Below are 17,506 nucleotides of genomic sequence, written 5' to 3'. Positions count from 1 at the left end.
GTCTGCAACACAAATTCCCAGCTCGGCAAACAGAACCACAACAACGAGCACCTGAACTACAAATCTTCTCACAAACTTTGAATAAATCATGAATTTGTCTATCCATGCCAAAAAAAAGTAACAAAAAAAATGTCCTTGGGTAAAAAATGTCCATTTGCAATTTTTAACCTATTTTTAAATGAGATTCACACTCATGAATTTTATCATTCATGGGATTTCTCAGAAATGGAACCCTCACAGATATGGAAGAATGACTATCAGTTATGGCAAGTTTCATGAAGGATTTGACTCTGGAAGTCCTAGCAAGCTTTCTCACACTATTTTTCCAAATTTCACTCATTACCTACGCACCATACCACTGTGTGCCCTGTCCAGTCTGCTCTGCCAATCACTACAGTTGAATGTATGGCCAGAGTCAGAACTCCCAGAATTCTTGGCATTAGTGCCACTTTTAAGGCTTATCCATGCCCCTGGTCCAGTGCTGGCACTCTTCTGTCAAATGCCCCAGACATGTCAGGCAGAGGGAAATTGGAACCCTGCTTTGCTGACAGGAACCTGGATGTACTTTTGGATGGAGGTGCATACAGTCCCTGCCCATAGAGCATGTATTGAGATATTGATGTCTGGTGTTCAAGATGGTGGGCCAGAGGAGCCAGTGCTGAGCTGGAGTTGCCAAGTAACCACTCTGACTTCCATACTGGGGATTTTTGCTGTCCAGTTTCTATCCAGTGAGTGGGAAAATATATTTTAATTAGGTGACATCATGAAATAAAGAGAATAATACTGTCTGAAAATAGGTCTCTCACTGCTCTTTGGTGAGAATCTCATCTTGTAATTCAATACTCGGTTGGAAAACTGGACATTTTGCCTTCAATGTCAGAAATTTCCTTCCTGCCAATTTAATGTAATTCTCCCAAATTTCTTGCATTGTACATATTGTTCAGTACCTGGAAGGTTTCCACCCACACTGTTAAGCTTGGCATTTTATTTGTGGCAACAGGTTGCTAGCCTGAAGGTACGACATGAAGGATACCACTTCACATCAAGCAAGACAGACCCAGAATTCTCCCCTGCTCTTACTGCCTGCCATTAGTGAGCATTGGAAGGATTTCCTGCTTGATAACCATCATGCTTGGCTGCACTATGAATGGACATTCCTTGACCATCAAGTCCTGGAGTGGGCCTCAAACCCAGAGCTTCAGGTTCAGAGGCAGAGACCCTACTCATTACACCAGAAGGCCTCCACTATATTGTACAACGTTGATTTGCTAATGTATGACTGAGACACTGGAGGTAATTTTGAATCTGGCTGTTGGTGGACAATATCAATTCAGCAACCCATTGTACATCTCTGCTGATTAGAAAATTAATCGAGATATATAATGAGTAGCTCCTCTTAAACTATTGCCATGGCAACTCACGGTAGTGCTTGTCCATAATTGGAATCACCTAGTGGACATCTATAGTCCAAAGTGTGGAAATGAGGACTGGAGAAAAGACAGCTGGAAAGGTACTATTGCTCAAAACCAAAATACACTGTCAGAGTGAAACTTAGTAGTTAATTAGTTACTCATGCAAAACTACTCATTGTTGACTTTTCCAGAATACACTTCAAACCTGCAAAAGTGATGAGCGCAATGTTATGAGACAGGGAGCTCTGTTTTTAATATTCACATCATGGTAAAGGTATTCTCTGAGCAGGGGAGATTGCAGGGTAACCATGCTTGGTGCAGAGTGGTTTCCTTCAAGCCATAACCTCAGTCTAGCGACCTGATCCCAGAAAGGAAAAGTACAGAAATCAATAATAAACATCTGCTTTGTCTTCAGGTTGTAATTACTTTAGGCTTTGGGGAAGTTAGCAGCATGAAATATCTGTTTAAAAATCACACAACACCAGGTTATAGTCCAACAGGTTTAATCGGAAGCATTAGCTTTCGGAGGACTGCTTCTTCATCAGGTGGTTGTACCTGATGAAGGAGCAGTGCTCTGAAAACTAGTGCTTTCAATTAAATCTGTTGAACTATAACCTGGTGTTGTGAGATTTTTAACTTTTTATACCCCAGTTCAACACCGGCATCTCCAAATCATGAAATATCTGCAACTCATGAAATCACTTCGTCTCATTTTCTCTTTATTTGCTACAGTATTTTTCTAAATTTTCTTTGAGGCCTGAGCAGGCCATCGTTTTTTATATTCAACAAAAGAAATAAGAAACATATTAACAACAGCACAGTGGCTCAGTGGTTCACACAGCTGCCTCACAGTGCCAAGGACCTGGGTTTGATTCCCACCTCGGGCGACTGTGTAAGGAGTTAGCACATTCTCCCCGTGTCTGTGTGGGTTTCCTCCAGATGCTCTGGATTCCTCCCACAATCCAAAGATGTGCAGGTCAGGTGAATTGGCCATGCTAAATTGTCCCATAGTGTCAGGCGCCTTAGTCAACGGTAAGTGTATGGTAGGGGAATGGGTCTAGGTGGGTTACTCTTTGGAGGATTGGGTTGGGCTGAAGGGCCTGTTTCCACACTGTAGGTAATCTAATCTAAAAACCCTTTTCAGCTCTCTGCACACTCCAACATCACAAACAATGCGTTGGATATCGTGCATCGCTCCTTTTGATTAAATACTCCTTTGTTAAAAAATGATATAGAACAGAAAGTTTAAGTCATGACATGATATACAAATGTTGCTATTTTCATAATTTACACCATGCATCCTTTTAAGGGAATTTCATGTGATTATTCTGGGACAAGAAGAATTTAAAATCAGATGTTCTTAAAGGGTGAACTCTCCTCTCCTGGTATCAAGAACGTCTGTAATTTCTCTAATATAACAGTGTACAGTGAATAAAGTAAGTATTAAGAAAGTAATACAGCTTAGAATCATTCCAATACAAAGAAATTCCGGATCGTCATCAGTTCATTCCATTTATAAACTGTTTATGCACAGTGTGAAAGTTACAGTTCTGGTGCGAGAAGTGACCAAGTTCTGTAAGCAAACCTCTGTCCAGTGCTGACAATATATGCACATCTCCTTCAGTGAGGATCTTATACTCATGTTTGCTCTCTCTGCTCCTTCAGTCTCTAACATGTCAGCCCAAGGGGAGTTGTGACTATGACATCCTTGACTGGGAGGATGCGTGTACTCCGAATCTTATACTTAGAGTCATCAACTTCTCCAACTAATCAACCTGCAGACTTCACAAACTGTCTCAATCAAGGGAAGGAATGGTCTTGTGGTATTATCACTAAACTATTGATCTAGGAACGCCATGGGGAAGCAACGGTCTAGTGGTTTTATCACTGGATGATAAAGACCCAATAAACTTCCAGGGACCTGGGTTCCAATCCTGCTATGGTAGATGGTGGGATTTGAATTCCATAAAAATCTGAACTTAAGAGTCCAATGCATATCATTGTTGGGGGGAAAAAAAACATCTGGTTCACTAATGTCCTTTTGGGAAGGAAACTGCCATCCAAACCTCGTCGGGCCTACATGTGACACCAGACCCAGAGCAGTTTGTTTGACTCTTAACAATAAATGCTGGTCTAGCCAGCGGTGACCCTCATCCTGCCAATGAATTAAAGAAAAACTCAGCTAACGTTCTGTGATCCCAGGTTTGAATCCTGCTACTGCAGATAGTGGAATTTGGATTCAATTTTTCAAAGTCCGGAATAATTGATCAACAGATGACTGTGAAATCAGTAGCAGAAAAACACATCCAGTTCACTAATGTCCTTCAGGGAAGGAAATATGCCACCCTGATCTGGTCTGGACTACCTGTGACTCCAGACCCATAACGATGTGGTTGATTCTGAGATGGCTTAGCAAGCCACACAGATCACAGACAATTAGGGACAGGCAATAAATGCTAGCCACACACTTACATCCACATTCATGAGTGAATAAAAATAAGCATCAAAAATTACCATGACATCCACAGATCCAGTAAAACGCAATAAGCAACTGAACTGCACGTTGTTAATTACCATGTGAAATAGCATTGTCGGTGATATCTTTCCTGTTATTGAACATTTTCAGCATTGTCGGTTTAAGATGGTATATTGGATTGAGCAATGAGATCCAAAATGGCAGTGCTGCTGGCAAATCAGCATTCTTGTTATAATTTCCTAAGTTTCAAGTCCAAACACACAATAGTCATTGAACTTCTCTGGTACAGGTAGTTCTAAGATAACGTGCGGTTCGGCAGCACGATTTGGCTATGACGTTGCTGAAGAATTACGGAACGGTGTATTAGAGTATGCTTACCTCTGTTGCCAATAGCGTGATTCCAGTAGGGATTGGTTTGCTTGCCATTCTGTGCATGCGCCAGTGTCTGCGGCGAAGTCCCTGCACATGCGTGATGTCAGCACCAGGCCTTGTGTCGGTCTACACATGCACCAATGTCAGCTGCCAACAGACCAGCTTTCTGTCAGAGGTACTGTGCAGAGAGCAGCTTTCTTACATTTTTAAAATGTATCGTGTTACATTTACTTTTGTTTTTTTAATAAATATGATTTCAACCTTCATTCAGGCTGTGCTACACTATGTGTTAAACTTTTGGGTGATCGTTGAGTGATTGTGAGTGATATTCTTTGCTGGTCTGCCCGATCCCATAGGTCCCATTATTTCTATTAAATGATTTTCTATTAAGCAAGGTTTTGCTGGAACGTACCTAAGGTTTTATAGGAGAACTACCTGTACTGTCGGCACCTGTTGTACCTGAAGAAGCTGCACCATAGAGTTCAATTTTGAACACCACAAACATTGGATCCTATCTGAATAATATTGCCCATCTGCAACAAATGCTGGTTTTGCCAGCAATCCCTACATACCATGAGCAAACAGAAATGAAGTACAAAACCTGATTTTCAAAAAATTGTCCCAGATATCTGATTCATAATACTATACCACAAATGGATTGGACAAAGGCTCCATAGAACTGAATCGTGTTTCTCGATCATTTTATCCTCTTGAAACAAAGGATAACAATCCCTTGTTTTTCTTCCATTACTTTTTGTACCTGTGCACGATGGTGTGTTTATGTACTTAGGCACCATATTCTCTGATGAGAGGTCTCAAATCTGAAGTGTTCCTTTTGTTTCTCTCTCTAAACATATACTGAACAGCTGAGATCTTTGCAACATTTTCCTATTTGTTTCAAATTTCAAATGCCACAATCTTTTTCCAGTACTCCAGGACGTAAGTGAATTTGTAGCAACAACAACGTGCATTTAAACAGCATATCTTAATGTAGAAGACTGTTCTTCAGCACTGCAGAGGAGAATTAGGAAGCAATACTTAAAAATAGGGGATACTTAAGAAGGTCAAGTTGAGACACAGCAATTTCTGATGGTTTGGGGGTGGAGCGGGATTTGAAGACAAATTGGGACTCTTTGAAAACAAGAGTGAGAACTGTGGCATTGCCAATCAGGGGATCACTGGTGATTATTGAATACATGTTTGATGGCTGCAGAGAAATGGGTTAGTGAATATGCAAATGAGTTCCTGGGGTAAACTGTGACTTTAGTAGCTATGTGTCAGAGGCACTGTTAGAAGGTTGAGGCTGGGAGCTCTGTTCCCTTACCATTGTGTATAAATTCCTGGTTAATATTGTTTAAAAGATATCCGGAGATCTGCCCTAACCATGTATCCAGATCCAACAAAACCACATTAAAAGAGTCAGGGAATGGAACTTAGCATGCATAAGGATACAAGTAGTACAATTTTAGATACCACACACAAGTGTGAATATGTGGAACAAATAACACATGAATGTAAGTTAATCTCAGAGTGTAACAGAGCCTCATGAAAGTATGTTAATCTCATGTTGTCCAAAGAGCTGTAACGAAGTTGCTGTTTTGTATGCATTGGGATAGACTGGATCACTGTGAAAGTGAACTCGAGTTTCTTTTCCATGGAAGCAAGAAGCTAAAGGCAAGCTTTATTAAGTATTCTGGAAATGCACTCAGTTCAAATGTCGTCTTCAAATGAGTGCAATGTGCATTTACAAGCACATTATTACTTTTTGAAAGAAACAATTTTTTTCTGATTTGGATGAGAAATCTCCAACCTTACTGAGGATGACAACTGTAATCCTGTGATATTCTATTGTGTCAATTGGATTGGTACTAGAATTGATAAGTAGAAAGCACTGCTGTGTGTCTGACTTGGGGCAAGAGCATTCGTGGGTTATTACAATTCTTACTTAGAGATAAAGCAGTCAGAAACAATACTCATGTCCTTGTCAGCAGAGGCCTGCAGCTCTAAGTGTAATCAGATCTACCCAGATAACCTGAATGAAATGAACAGTTAACATTCTTTGTTTACATGGTTACATAACATAAAGGTTAACAGATACCAGTATAAAGTGTCACATGTACACCTTGCATTAAAGCAAACAGGATTAAATAAGCCTTGAGAGTGATATTGAAAGAATAAACTCTGATCCCAGAATATTAGGATACAGAAATTGTGGTTAAGTCTATCAGACAGATATACAGGGTTATCTTTACGCTGTCGCAGTTAAGAGAGTAGGCTTCTGTCAACTCAAGCTACTGACTCTAGGACTTCAATACATAGCGGTAGCCATGAGCAAAAACTCACAGATTGCAAAGATATGATGCAACATATGGTCGCTATTGCTCAGCTGCTTTCTCCTCTCTCAATACACTAATCCTTCTTGTGATATCCGTCACCTTGGTTTTTAAAGTGTGCCCTTGGCCAGTTTGTGAAGTAGTGAGTCATCTACTAAGGTATTGGTAATAATTGCAATGGGTGTTTTACTAATTCCAACTCATGTAGCTCCTTCAGATTTTGAAGACACAGAACATAGAATTGCGAGTAAATCAATCTGCTCTATCAGTTTGTTCTGACATTCAATAAGATGATGGCTGATCTGTGTCTTACATCCAGTTGTCCATTTTATTTTCATGATCCTTCAAATATTTACATCACCAAAATCTAGCCAATTCAGTTTTGAAATTTTCTGTTATTGAAATTGACAGAATCTGAAAAACATTCTTTTTGGAGATAATTTCAGATTCCGCTCTCTTTTGAGTGATAAAATGCTTTCTGACCCCAGCCTAGAAATGGCCTATCTTTTGTTTTTTTTTTGTGAACTATATTTCCAAAGGGAATGGTTTCGCTCTATCAACACAGCAATTCTTTGACTATCTAAAATGCCTCTATTAACATGCTTCTTAATCTTCTATACCCAAGCCTATGTTTACATTTACATGACATTTTCAGTCTTAAGCTGTCTGTTAAATTCTGAAATCTATGAAAGCACTCATCAAGATCACCACCTCCCCAACCACCCACCTAACCCAGCTAGCAGAAATGGAGGACCCTGACTGCCAGAGAACAGTGCAAATCTAACCTGCTCAGTTCCTTACCATGTCAGAACTACTCATTTCATGAGAACAGCTCAGAGCCAGATGAACTCTTTTGGGAAGATGCTGCACATGTTTCATAAATGATGATGAAAAGCCTCTTCACCTGTCATTGTATTTCTGTCTACTTCAGTTTTTGCACCATAATTTAATGATTATTCCTTGATACAGGTGCAACTTAACCCATGTAAAGCTTAACACCTTTCGCAGCCTGAAATGACTATGATATTTTTCATGTGTTAAGCCAATGGGCTTTGTTTTCACAGAATATCAAATTAAATCGCTGAATGTCATCTTAAAACACAATTAGATTTCCTTAATTTCCCAGAAGTGGAGACCTTCATAATAGTTTTTTTTATGTTGTGGTTCTGTTCGCCGAGCTGGGAATTTGTGTTGCAGCCGTTTCGTCCCCTATCTAGGTGACATCCTCAGTGCTTGGGAGCCTCCTATGAAACGCTTCTGTGTTGTTTCCTCCGGCATTTGTAGTGATGTGTCTCTGCCGCTTCCGGTTGTCTGTTCCAGCTGTCCGCTGCAGTGGCCGGTAAAAATAGAAAACACACACCTGATCATCAACGCCACACTCACAGAAATCCGATTCACTAGAAGGGAAGAAAAGGACAACCAACTCCTATTCCTAGACGTGATGGTACAGAGAACACCGAACGGAGATTTCACCACAAAGGTATACAGGAAAGCCACACACACAGACCAAGTCCTGAACTACGAAAGCAACCACCCCAACACACACAAAAGAAGTTGCATCAAGTTCAAAAGGGCCACAACACACTGCAGCACACCTGAACTGCAAAAAGAGGACGAAGAACACCTCTACAATGTATTCGCCAAAAACAGATACCCCCGCAATTTCATCAACCGATGCCTAAGGGAAAGACAATGGAATGAGGACATGCCACAACCCAAAGGACTAGCCACACTACCATACATCAAGAACATTTCTGAACTGACAGCCAGACTACTACGACCACTAGGACTCAACAGCACACAAACCAACAGCCACTCTCAGACAACAACTCACCAGGACAAAGGACCCGATGTCCAGCATGAGCAAAACCAACGTAGTGTACAAAATCCCATGCAATGACTACACAAAACACTACATAGGGCAAACAGGAAGACAGCTAATGATCCATATCCATGAACACCAACTAGCCACGAAACGACACGACCAGCTATCCTTAGTAGCCACACACACGGATGACAAGCAACATGAGTTCGACTATTATAGGACAAGCCAAACAGAGAACAGCCAGGGAATTCCTAGAGGCATGGCACTCATCCACAAACTCCAGCAACAAATACATCGACCTGAACCCAATATACCGACCACTGCAACGGACAGCTGGAACTGACAACCGGAAGCGGCAGAGACAAACCACTATAAATGCTGGAGAAAACATTACAGAAGTGCTTCACAGGAGGCTCCCAAGCACTGAGGATGTCACCTAGACAGGGGACGAAACGTCTGCAACACAAATTCCCAGCTCGGCGAACAGAACCACAACAACAACGAGCACCTGAGCTACAAATCTTCTCACAAGTTTTTTAAATATAATGCACTGTTACTCAATTAAATGTTGCTGTTTGTTTTCTGAGTTATTTGTTTTTATTTGAAACTATTTTTCAATATTTTTTAGTTTTCTGAATTCTGACTTATCTCCACAGCAGTGGCATTGAATTACTAGCTAACCAGAGCAGAAAGATTTAAAAAGGACATGTCGGGCAATGTCTTTACTCTGAGTAGTTTGAGTAAGGAATGAACTTTCAGAGGAAGTGGTCAATGCAGGCACAACATTTAAAAGACAATTGGCTAAGTGCCTGAATAAGAAATGTTTGGAGGGGTATGGGCCAAGCACGGGCAAGTGGGACTAGTTTAGTTTGAGATTACAGTCAGCATGGACTGGTTGGACCAAAGGTTTTTTTCCATGCTATATAACTCTATGACTATTTGCTAAGATGCTATATAAATGCAAGTCCTTTCATTTTTCATGCTCCTGTTAAAACCATGCCTTAAGTAAAGTAGATTTCAGTCTTTTCAGTATATTTATTTTGGGGAAGGGAAAGAAATACACTGAGTGCAGAGTAAGAGTCACTGTTGTGAAAAGCTGGCTGTTTGGTTTCAATATACAAACAAGGAGAGTTCCAACCTTTTCCAAACGATCAATAGATTGAAATAACTCTTCAGATGCCAGCATCCCATCAACAATCATCCATGATTTACGAATGCATGGCTTTTGACAACTGCACTGTCTCTCACTGAGTCAGGCATTCAGGGGGTCTGATATACCTGAGATTCATCTCTTTATGTCACCCAGGGCTCCCTGATTGGACCGGAGTAACAGCCCCAATCAGGGAACTCCTATTCTATGAGGTCCAGCTGGCTGGCCGCGTTACAATCACTACATAGAGGTTCTGCATGAAGTACAACTAAAGAGATTTGCCTAATTTGGAGTAGTACCAAAGACTCCAGTTAAGTCAGGGATTCTTGTTATATGTGTATGGGTTACAGGTATAGTCAACACAGTCTTCTAAGCTGGTTAAATTTTAATAACATGGAAGTGTAGGTGTACTGACTTTGTATCATCCTCGTGTACAAGGCACAAATTTGAAATGTGCAGCCTTTGCATATCAGTATATCAGTAATTGATGTATCAGTATATCAGTAATTGATGTATCCCCTTAGGAATATACCATGCAAAGTGTGGAAGTATCTATTGTCCCTATTTGTCACACTCTTAAACATTGCAATTCTAGTTGATCAGACAATAAGCAATATTAACATGGCTGCCTTGCAATATTGGCACATAGTGGTTGGTGATGCTCAGCTATGTTTTGCTATCTTTTCATATTTGATTTCCAGGCCAAGATAAATCACAGTCACAAATGATCATGTTGAAGTGCTGCACTTTGAGGAGGCTATACCATTTGGGAGTATGGTTATGCAAGATATAAAAGAAGAAAATATACTGATTGTTTGATTAGTCAGCTCTGGTCAGGAATACCTCGACCAATCAACATCCATTTCTCATGCACTATAAATGAGGATAATACTGGAAGGTTGCTGTAGTGATTGTAACAAGGTCAGCCAGGTGGACTTCATATTTTCTGATTGGGGCTACTAATCTGGTTATATCAGGGAGCCCTGACTGACAGATAAGAACAGAAGCATTAGAGATCCTGTTCACTCTGAGAGCTGGCAGGGAGGAAGTGGAATCAGTGTCAAGGATTCTCCATGTATAAATAAAGGGTGACTTGCTAATGGTATACCAGCCCCTGTAGATTGATATCAGTGGTGATGAGAGAAAAGCAGACACTTGAGGACATATGCTTGCAACAATCCTCTTTGCATTGGGGTAAGCATTTCTGGCATCATACCATTATTTGGGAAATTGAATTGTTCGATCCTGCTGTAATAGTCTGGGCCCAGTATGTGAAAAGTATGTGATGTTGGGGCAAATGAAAAGCAATGAGTAATTCTCCTGACATCTTGTGGACCCGCAGCTTTAGTGCTTATTAGGAGCCTCACTTTCCCAAGCTGCATCTAATTCTGAGATGCAATAAGTTTTACTCAGCAATTCGAGAACTAGATGAATTTGTCTCGGGATTTTTGACTAGGTTAAGATGACTGGCAATGGCATGTGACTATGGTGTAACCCTTAACGAGATGCTGAGAGACTGGTTGATATGTGGGATTAATGATGTAACCACGCAAAAGCTTCTATTAGGTGAAGCCCACCTGGATTTCAAACAGGCACTACAACTGAATTCACCGTTGGAAAATGCAGCGAGCAGGGAATATAAGTTGCAGGATATTCCAGTGGAAGTGGACACCCTCACTAGTCCAATTGAACTTGGGGAGCACCATTGGGGAGCATAATTGCATAGCCTCACTCAGGACATATCCCGAACCGAGGGACCGTAGGTCAGCCCACAGAAAAACCCCAAAACAAAGCCAAGCCCCAGCCAAACGATTAAAATAGTATTCAGGATCCAGGCTCACAAGGAATCGAAGTAGCTGCCAGTATGCGGACGTGAGACAGCAAAAGAGTTCCACTCATCCTAACTTAAGTAAGAGAACTCTGTGGCTCAGTGGTCAGCACTGCTGTTTCTCAGCATCAGGGACTGAGGTTTGATTCTCACCCTCAGATGACTATAAATTTAGGGTAATATGTAATTGTCATACGCAAACATGCCACATCAGAGACTCCCAGCATCAATTTAAGTGCACTTCCTCCGTGGTGTTTGCAACCATTCAGACCTGCAGAGAGGTAAACACTTGATTTCACCTGATATTGGTAGCATACTGACAACAGGCACAAAGATATGATGCAAGAAAAACCCCATTAACTTGAAGTTGCTGTCAAAGCAAATGAGTGCTTAAGCAAATTGTCTTGAATTCAGTTAGAACAACCATGTAGGATAACCGTGAACAATAGTAGCTTGATTAACCTTACATTAGATTCCCCACAGTGTGGAAACAGGCCCAACAGCCCAACAAGTCCACACCAGCCCTCCAAAGAGTAACCCACCCAGACCCACACCCCTACATTTCACCCCTGACTGATGCACCTAACACTACAGGCAATTTAGCATGGCCAATTCACCAAACCTGCACATCTTTGGAATGTGGGAGGAAACTGGAGCACCCGGAGGAAACCCATGCAGACACAGGGAGAATGTGTAAACTCCACACAGACAGTTGCCCGAGGCAGGAATTGAACCCGGGTCCCTGGCGCTGTGAGGCAGCAGTGCTAACCACTGAGCCACTGTGCTGCCCCTCTTACTTTCAGAGTGTTGAATATTAATAAATAACTCTTACAATTAAATAAACACTGATGAATAGCTTACAGTTTCTTGCTGCCTATGTTTATGGTTATCAGAAATTAGCCTGCAATCCCTTCCCCATTTTGACCCTGGGGCAGTGGCTCAATGGTTAGCACTGCTGCTGCATAGTACTAGGGACCCATGTTTGATTCCAGCCTCGAGTGACTGTCTGTGTGGAGTTTGCATGTTGTCCTTGTGTCTGTGTGGGTTTTGTTTAGGTACTCTGATTTCCTCCCACAGTACGAAGATGTGCAGGGTTATTGGACTGGTTAAGTTAAATTTCCCCACATTGTGCAGGATATGTGGATTAGCCATGGGCAATGCAGGGTAACAGGTATTGGATGGGCTGCTCTTCAGAGGTTTGGTATTGACTTGATGGGCCAAATAGCCTCCTTCCACACTGTAAGAATTCTATATTTCGAAGACGAGGGAAGTGCACCATGTATTTCCGTTGTGGGAAAAACTCTAGCCTTGATTTTCCATGAGTCAGATCTTACAATTTCTCCTTGCTATCATATTTAAAAAGTTTGGGAGTGGGAAGCTTATAAAAATAAAATAGGTCTCCTGTTTGTCACCTTCCTCCCCATTCCCAACCACTCTCCCATATTACAATGGGCATGAAAGGTGCCAGGTAGCTTACCCATCTATTGGCCAACTACTGCAGGGTACCTGGATTCTGGGTGTGTGGACTGACTACAGATCAGTGAGACAGCAAGTGGTACAGGGAATTCCCCTTGTAAAATTCAGTCCCAAGAGTCTTAAATACCATGACTGATTCATTTCAGTAGCAAAAAGCTTTCACTGACAAACATGCATTCAAGACTACTTCTTGTTGTCGTTATAAGAAAAGCTTGCTTGATACAACTGTACACATGTTCTGTGATTTCCTTTTCTTGTCTTGTTTCTCTTATATTCTACACTCAATTCAATAGGGTGAAAAACAATTTGGGTAATAATGCTCATTGGTCAGTGTATAATATCTACTCCTTCTCATTCATTTTTATTGAAGGCAATAGCATTGGATACAGAATGGGGTCAATAATAGACAACAATCATATTGCCATGCAATGAATGTGATGTCCTGAGTTGAATTTCTACCTAAAAATGCCTATGGCTCAGCTCAGGAAAATTACAAACTGCATTTTAATAATATGTAGGATAAATAGACAAAGTCTTTTCCCTGGGGTGGGGGAGTCCAGAACTGGAGGGCATAGGTTTAGGGTGAGAGGGGAAAGATATAAAAGAGACCTAAGGGGCAATTTTTTCACACAGAGAGTGGTATGCGTATGGAATGAGCTGCCAGAGGATGTGGTGGAGACTGGTACAATTGCAACATTTAAGAGGCATTTGGATGGGTATATGAATAGGGGGGGTTTGGAGGGATATGGGCCTGGTGCTGGCAGGTGGGACTAGATTGGGTTGGGACATCTGGTCGGCATGGATGGGTTGGACTGAAGGGTCTGTTTCCATGCTGTACACCTTTATGACTCTACGGCTCTATGTTTCCCACACAAAAGTTAAAGTGAGCATCATTGTACAAATCTAATTCCTTCTCCATAAGTACTGCTGCTGAGCTATTTCTGATATACTGTGCTTTAGATCAAAATGATGAATGTCTTAATGAAATAACCATACTGAAAGTGACCATCAACTCCTGTGTTGTTACCAGTTGCTGTGTTTACACGACAATGTTTACAAAGGGTCAATTGTGCTTACTTCTGGGTTCCAAAAGCTGCTTGCCTTGTTCATCCCCACTCAACACAACAGACGCACTTTTACATTCATAAAAAAGTGCTGTGTGTGCTGACATCAGTATCCTCTAATTGTGTGGTTTCATTAGGGACTGAGGTGGTTTCATATGTGTACCTTCTAGCGTAACAAAATGGGTTTTGTAGAGTACGCAAGATATTGCTTATTATATCTCAGCAGCTGTTCACAGTTTGTAAGACTAGGTTCTACGTTATAACAAACACTGTCTCCACCTTGTTTATCCACCTCCCGTCCCCCTAAAAATATTCAAATGCCCTCCTGCCGCTGCCTTTTCAGGAAGAAATTTACAAAGATTCTTACCCTCTGTAAGAAAGATAATGTTGCCTCATATCTGTCTTAAAAGGATGATCTCTTATTTTTAAACAGCAGCCCATAATCTTACATTCTCCGACAAGACAAAGAACTCACTTCATATTCATTCCTGTTAAGACCCCTCACAATCTTATAAATTTCATTCAAGCTACCTTTTACCCTTCTGAACTTTTGCAGGTACAATATGAGTCTGTTCAAACTTTCCTCGTATTTCAACCCATCTAAAATCTATTTAACCTTGTTTGAATGTTTTCCAATGCATTTACATTCTTCCTTAAATAAGGAGGAAAATTACTGTACACAATACTCCAGATGTGAACTCACCAATGTAATGTTTGGCTGAAGCATTATCTCCCCTCTTTGTATTCAGTTCTGCTGTCAATAAATATTAACATTCTATTAACTTTCCTAATAGTGCTTGATGCATTATCACACAACCAGACTAGTGAGGAAAGTTATGGATATAAAAGAGCCAGTAGCAATATGATTACAAAATTGGTTGACTGATAGAAAACAGAATACTGGTCAATGGATACTTTTAGATTAGATTAGATTAGATTACTTACAGTGTGCAAACGGGCCCTTCAGCCCAACAAGTCCACACTGACCCCTGAAGCGTAACCCACTCAGACCCATCATTTACCCCTTTACCTAACACTACAGGCAATTTAGCATGGCCAATTCACCTAACCTGCACATTTTTGGATTGTGGGAGGAAACCAGAGCACCCAGAGGAAACCCACGCAGACACAGGGAGAATGTGCAACCTCCACACAGAGAGCCGCCTGAGGCGGGAATTGAACCTGGGTCTCTGGCGCTGTGAGGCAGCAGTGCTAACCACTGTACCACCGTGCCGCCCACCGGCACGGTGGCCTGGAGAAATACTTGTAGTGGAGTTTCCAGGAATTGGTTTTTGGATTATTGCTTTCCTTAATATATTTTACTGATCTGGACAATACCAAAGTTGTAAACTGTGAGAGGGACAATCTGGAACTCCAGAAAGGCATTGAGAAGTTGGAAAGTGGCTGGATAAGTGGCAGAGAAGTGTGAGGTGACGCATGTAGAAGTGAAGGCAATGTAGGGGACACAGGAGCAACGGGATGTGTAGGTGCACTGAACATTCAAGATGTCAGGACAGATGGGGAGAACAGTTAAATGTACTCAGCTTTGCAAATAGAGGCACAGAATACAAGAGCATGGGGGTAATGTTGAACTTGTATAACACACTTGCTGGACCTCAGATGGAGTATTGTGTCCAGTTTTGGGTGCCGCATTATGGTAAATATGTGAAAAGATTCAAGAAAGTGGAGTAGTGATTTACAGGAATGGTTCCAGGTATGAGAAAGTTCAGTGATGAGGATAGATTGAAAAAGTTGGGACTGTTCTTCCAGAAGAGAAGAAGACTGGGATGAGATTCAATAGAGGCTTTCTAAATCATGAGCAGACTGAACAGCATAGAAGCTGTGTAAAAACAATGACTGCAGATGCTGGAAACCAGATTCTCGATTAGTGTTGTTGGAAAAGCACAACAGTTCAGGCAGCATCTGAGGAGCAGTAAAAGCACTTCATCAGGAATACAGGCAGATTGCCTGAAGGGTGGAGAGATAAATGAGAGGAGGGTGGGGGTGGGGAGAACGTAGCATAGAGTATAATAGGTGAGTGGGGAGGGGATGAAGGTGATAGGTCAGGGAGGCTTCAGGGCAGAGGAAATTACCTGGGAGTTGCAGTGGGAGAGGGACTCCCTGAGATTCTTGTGGTACAATAGGTGAGTGGGGGAGGGGATGAAGGTGATAGGTCAGGGAGGTTTCAGGGCAGAGGAAATGACCTGGGAGTTGCAGTAGGAAGAAGTTTTCCTCCTCTCTCTACAAGGATCTCAGGGAGTCCCTCTCCCACTGCAACTCCCAGGTAATTTCCTCTGCCCTGAAGTCTCCCTGACCTATCACTTTCATCCCCTCCCTACTAACCTATTGTACTCTATGCTACTTTCTCCCCACCCCCACCCTCCTCTCATTTATCTCATCACCCTTCAGGCTCTCTGTCTGTATTCCTGATGAAGGGCTTTTGCCCGAAACGTCGATTTTACTGCTCCTCGGATGCTGCCTGAACTGCTGTGTTTTTCCAGCACCACTAATCTAGAAGCATAGAAGCTGTCCCTGCTCTTAAAATGTACAAGAATGAGAGAGCTTAGATTTATAGTGATGTATAAAAGAAGCAAGTGTAGTGTGAGGACAATCCAATGATGTGCTGGTTAGGTGAATTGACCATGTTAAATTGCCCATAGTGTTCAGGGAAGTGTAGACTAGTTGCATTAGTCAGGGGTAAATATAGGATAATAGGGTAGGGGAATGGTTCTGAGTGGGTTCCTTTGGAGGATCGGTGTGGACTTGTTGGACCGAAGGGCCTGTTTCCACACTGTAGGAATTCTAAAAAACAAAGCTTTTTCACACAGTGAGTAATTAGGGTTTGAAACACACTGCCTGGAAATGTAATGGCAACAAGGTTTAATTAGGAATTCCAGAGAACATTGGACCAGTGACTTGCATTTTTAAAGCAAACTAAGCCTGAGATCCAAGAAACATATTCACTGAGTAAAGCCACAAGTTTCCAAGGATGTGAATAAACAACATTGGAATTCACTACACAAAGTTATAACAGTAGTATAATCTATAATACATGTGTGATTTTTATTTCAACACTGAATATTAACATATAGTTCATATTGCTAATAAGTAGACTGTAATTAAATATGCCTAAGTGCACATCAAATGCAATCAAGACAGAACTTATGGACCTCTTGGCAATTTTCCCATCACTCTGTCCAGATATTAAAGACTTGGTCGGTTATCAAATCTCATTAAATTTCACAGCAGATTACAGTTCTATAGTTTCAATGATCTGACTTGAAACTCCTACTCGAGAGTCATTCAGTCAAGGACTTTCTCAATGACAGTTCCCATTCTGATCAATGAACCACTGCTGATGGTTCCTGTTTTCCTGGGTTTCAGAAGATGCACTCCAGTATTCACTCCTTGGCAGAACTCCGAAATTCCACTGATTGCTAGCTTCACACAAACTAGATTTTTTTCAGTTGAGTTCTAATCTTACTCATTTGCATCAAGCAAGTGCTGCTTGTGAGCTTTTCAAACTACACTCTCAGCTGTACTGGACTATTAATGGCACATTGCTTCATG

This window comes from Chiloscyllium plagiosum, chromosome 27, assembly GCF_004010195.1.
Source record: "Chiloscyllium plagiosum isolate BGI_BamShark_2017 chromosome 27, ASM401019v2, whole genome shotgun sequence".
Lineage (NCBI taxonomy): Eukaryota > Metazoa > Chordata > Chondrichthyes > Orectolobiformes > Hemiscylliidae > Chiloscyllium > Chiloscyllium plagiosum.
This window is presented reverse-complemented; position numbering follows the sequence as displayed.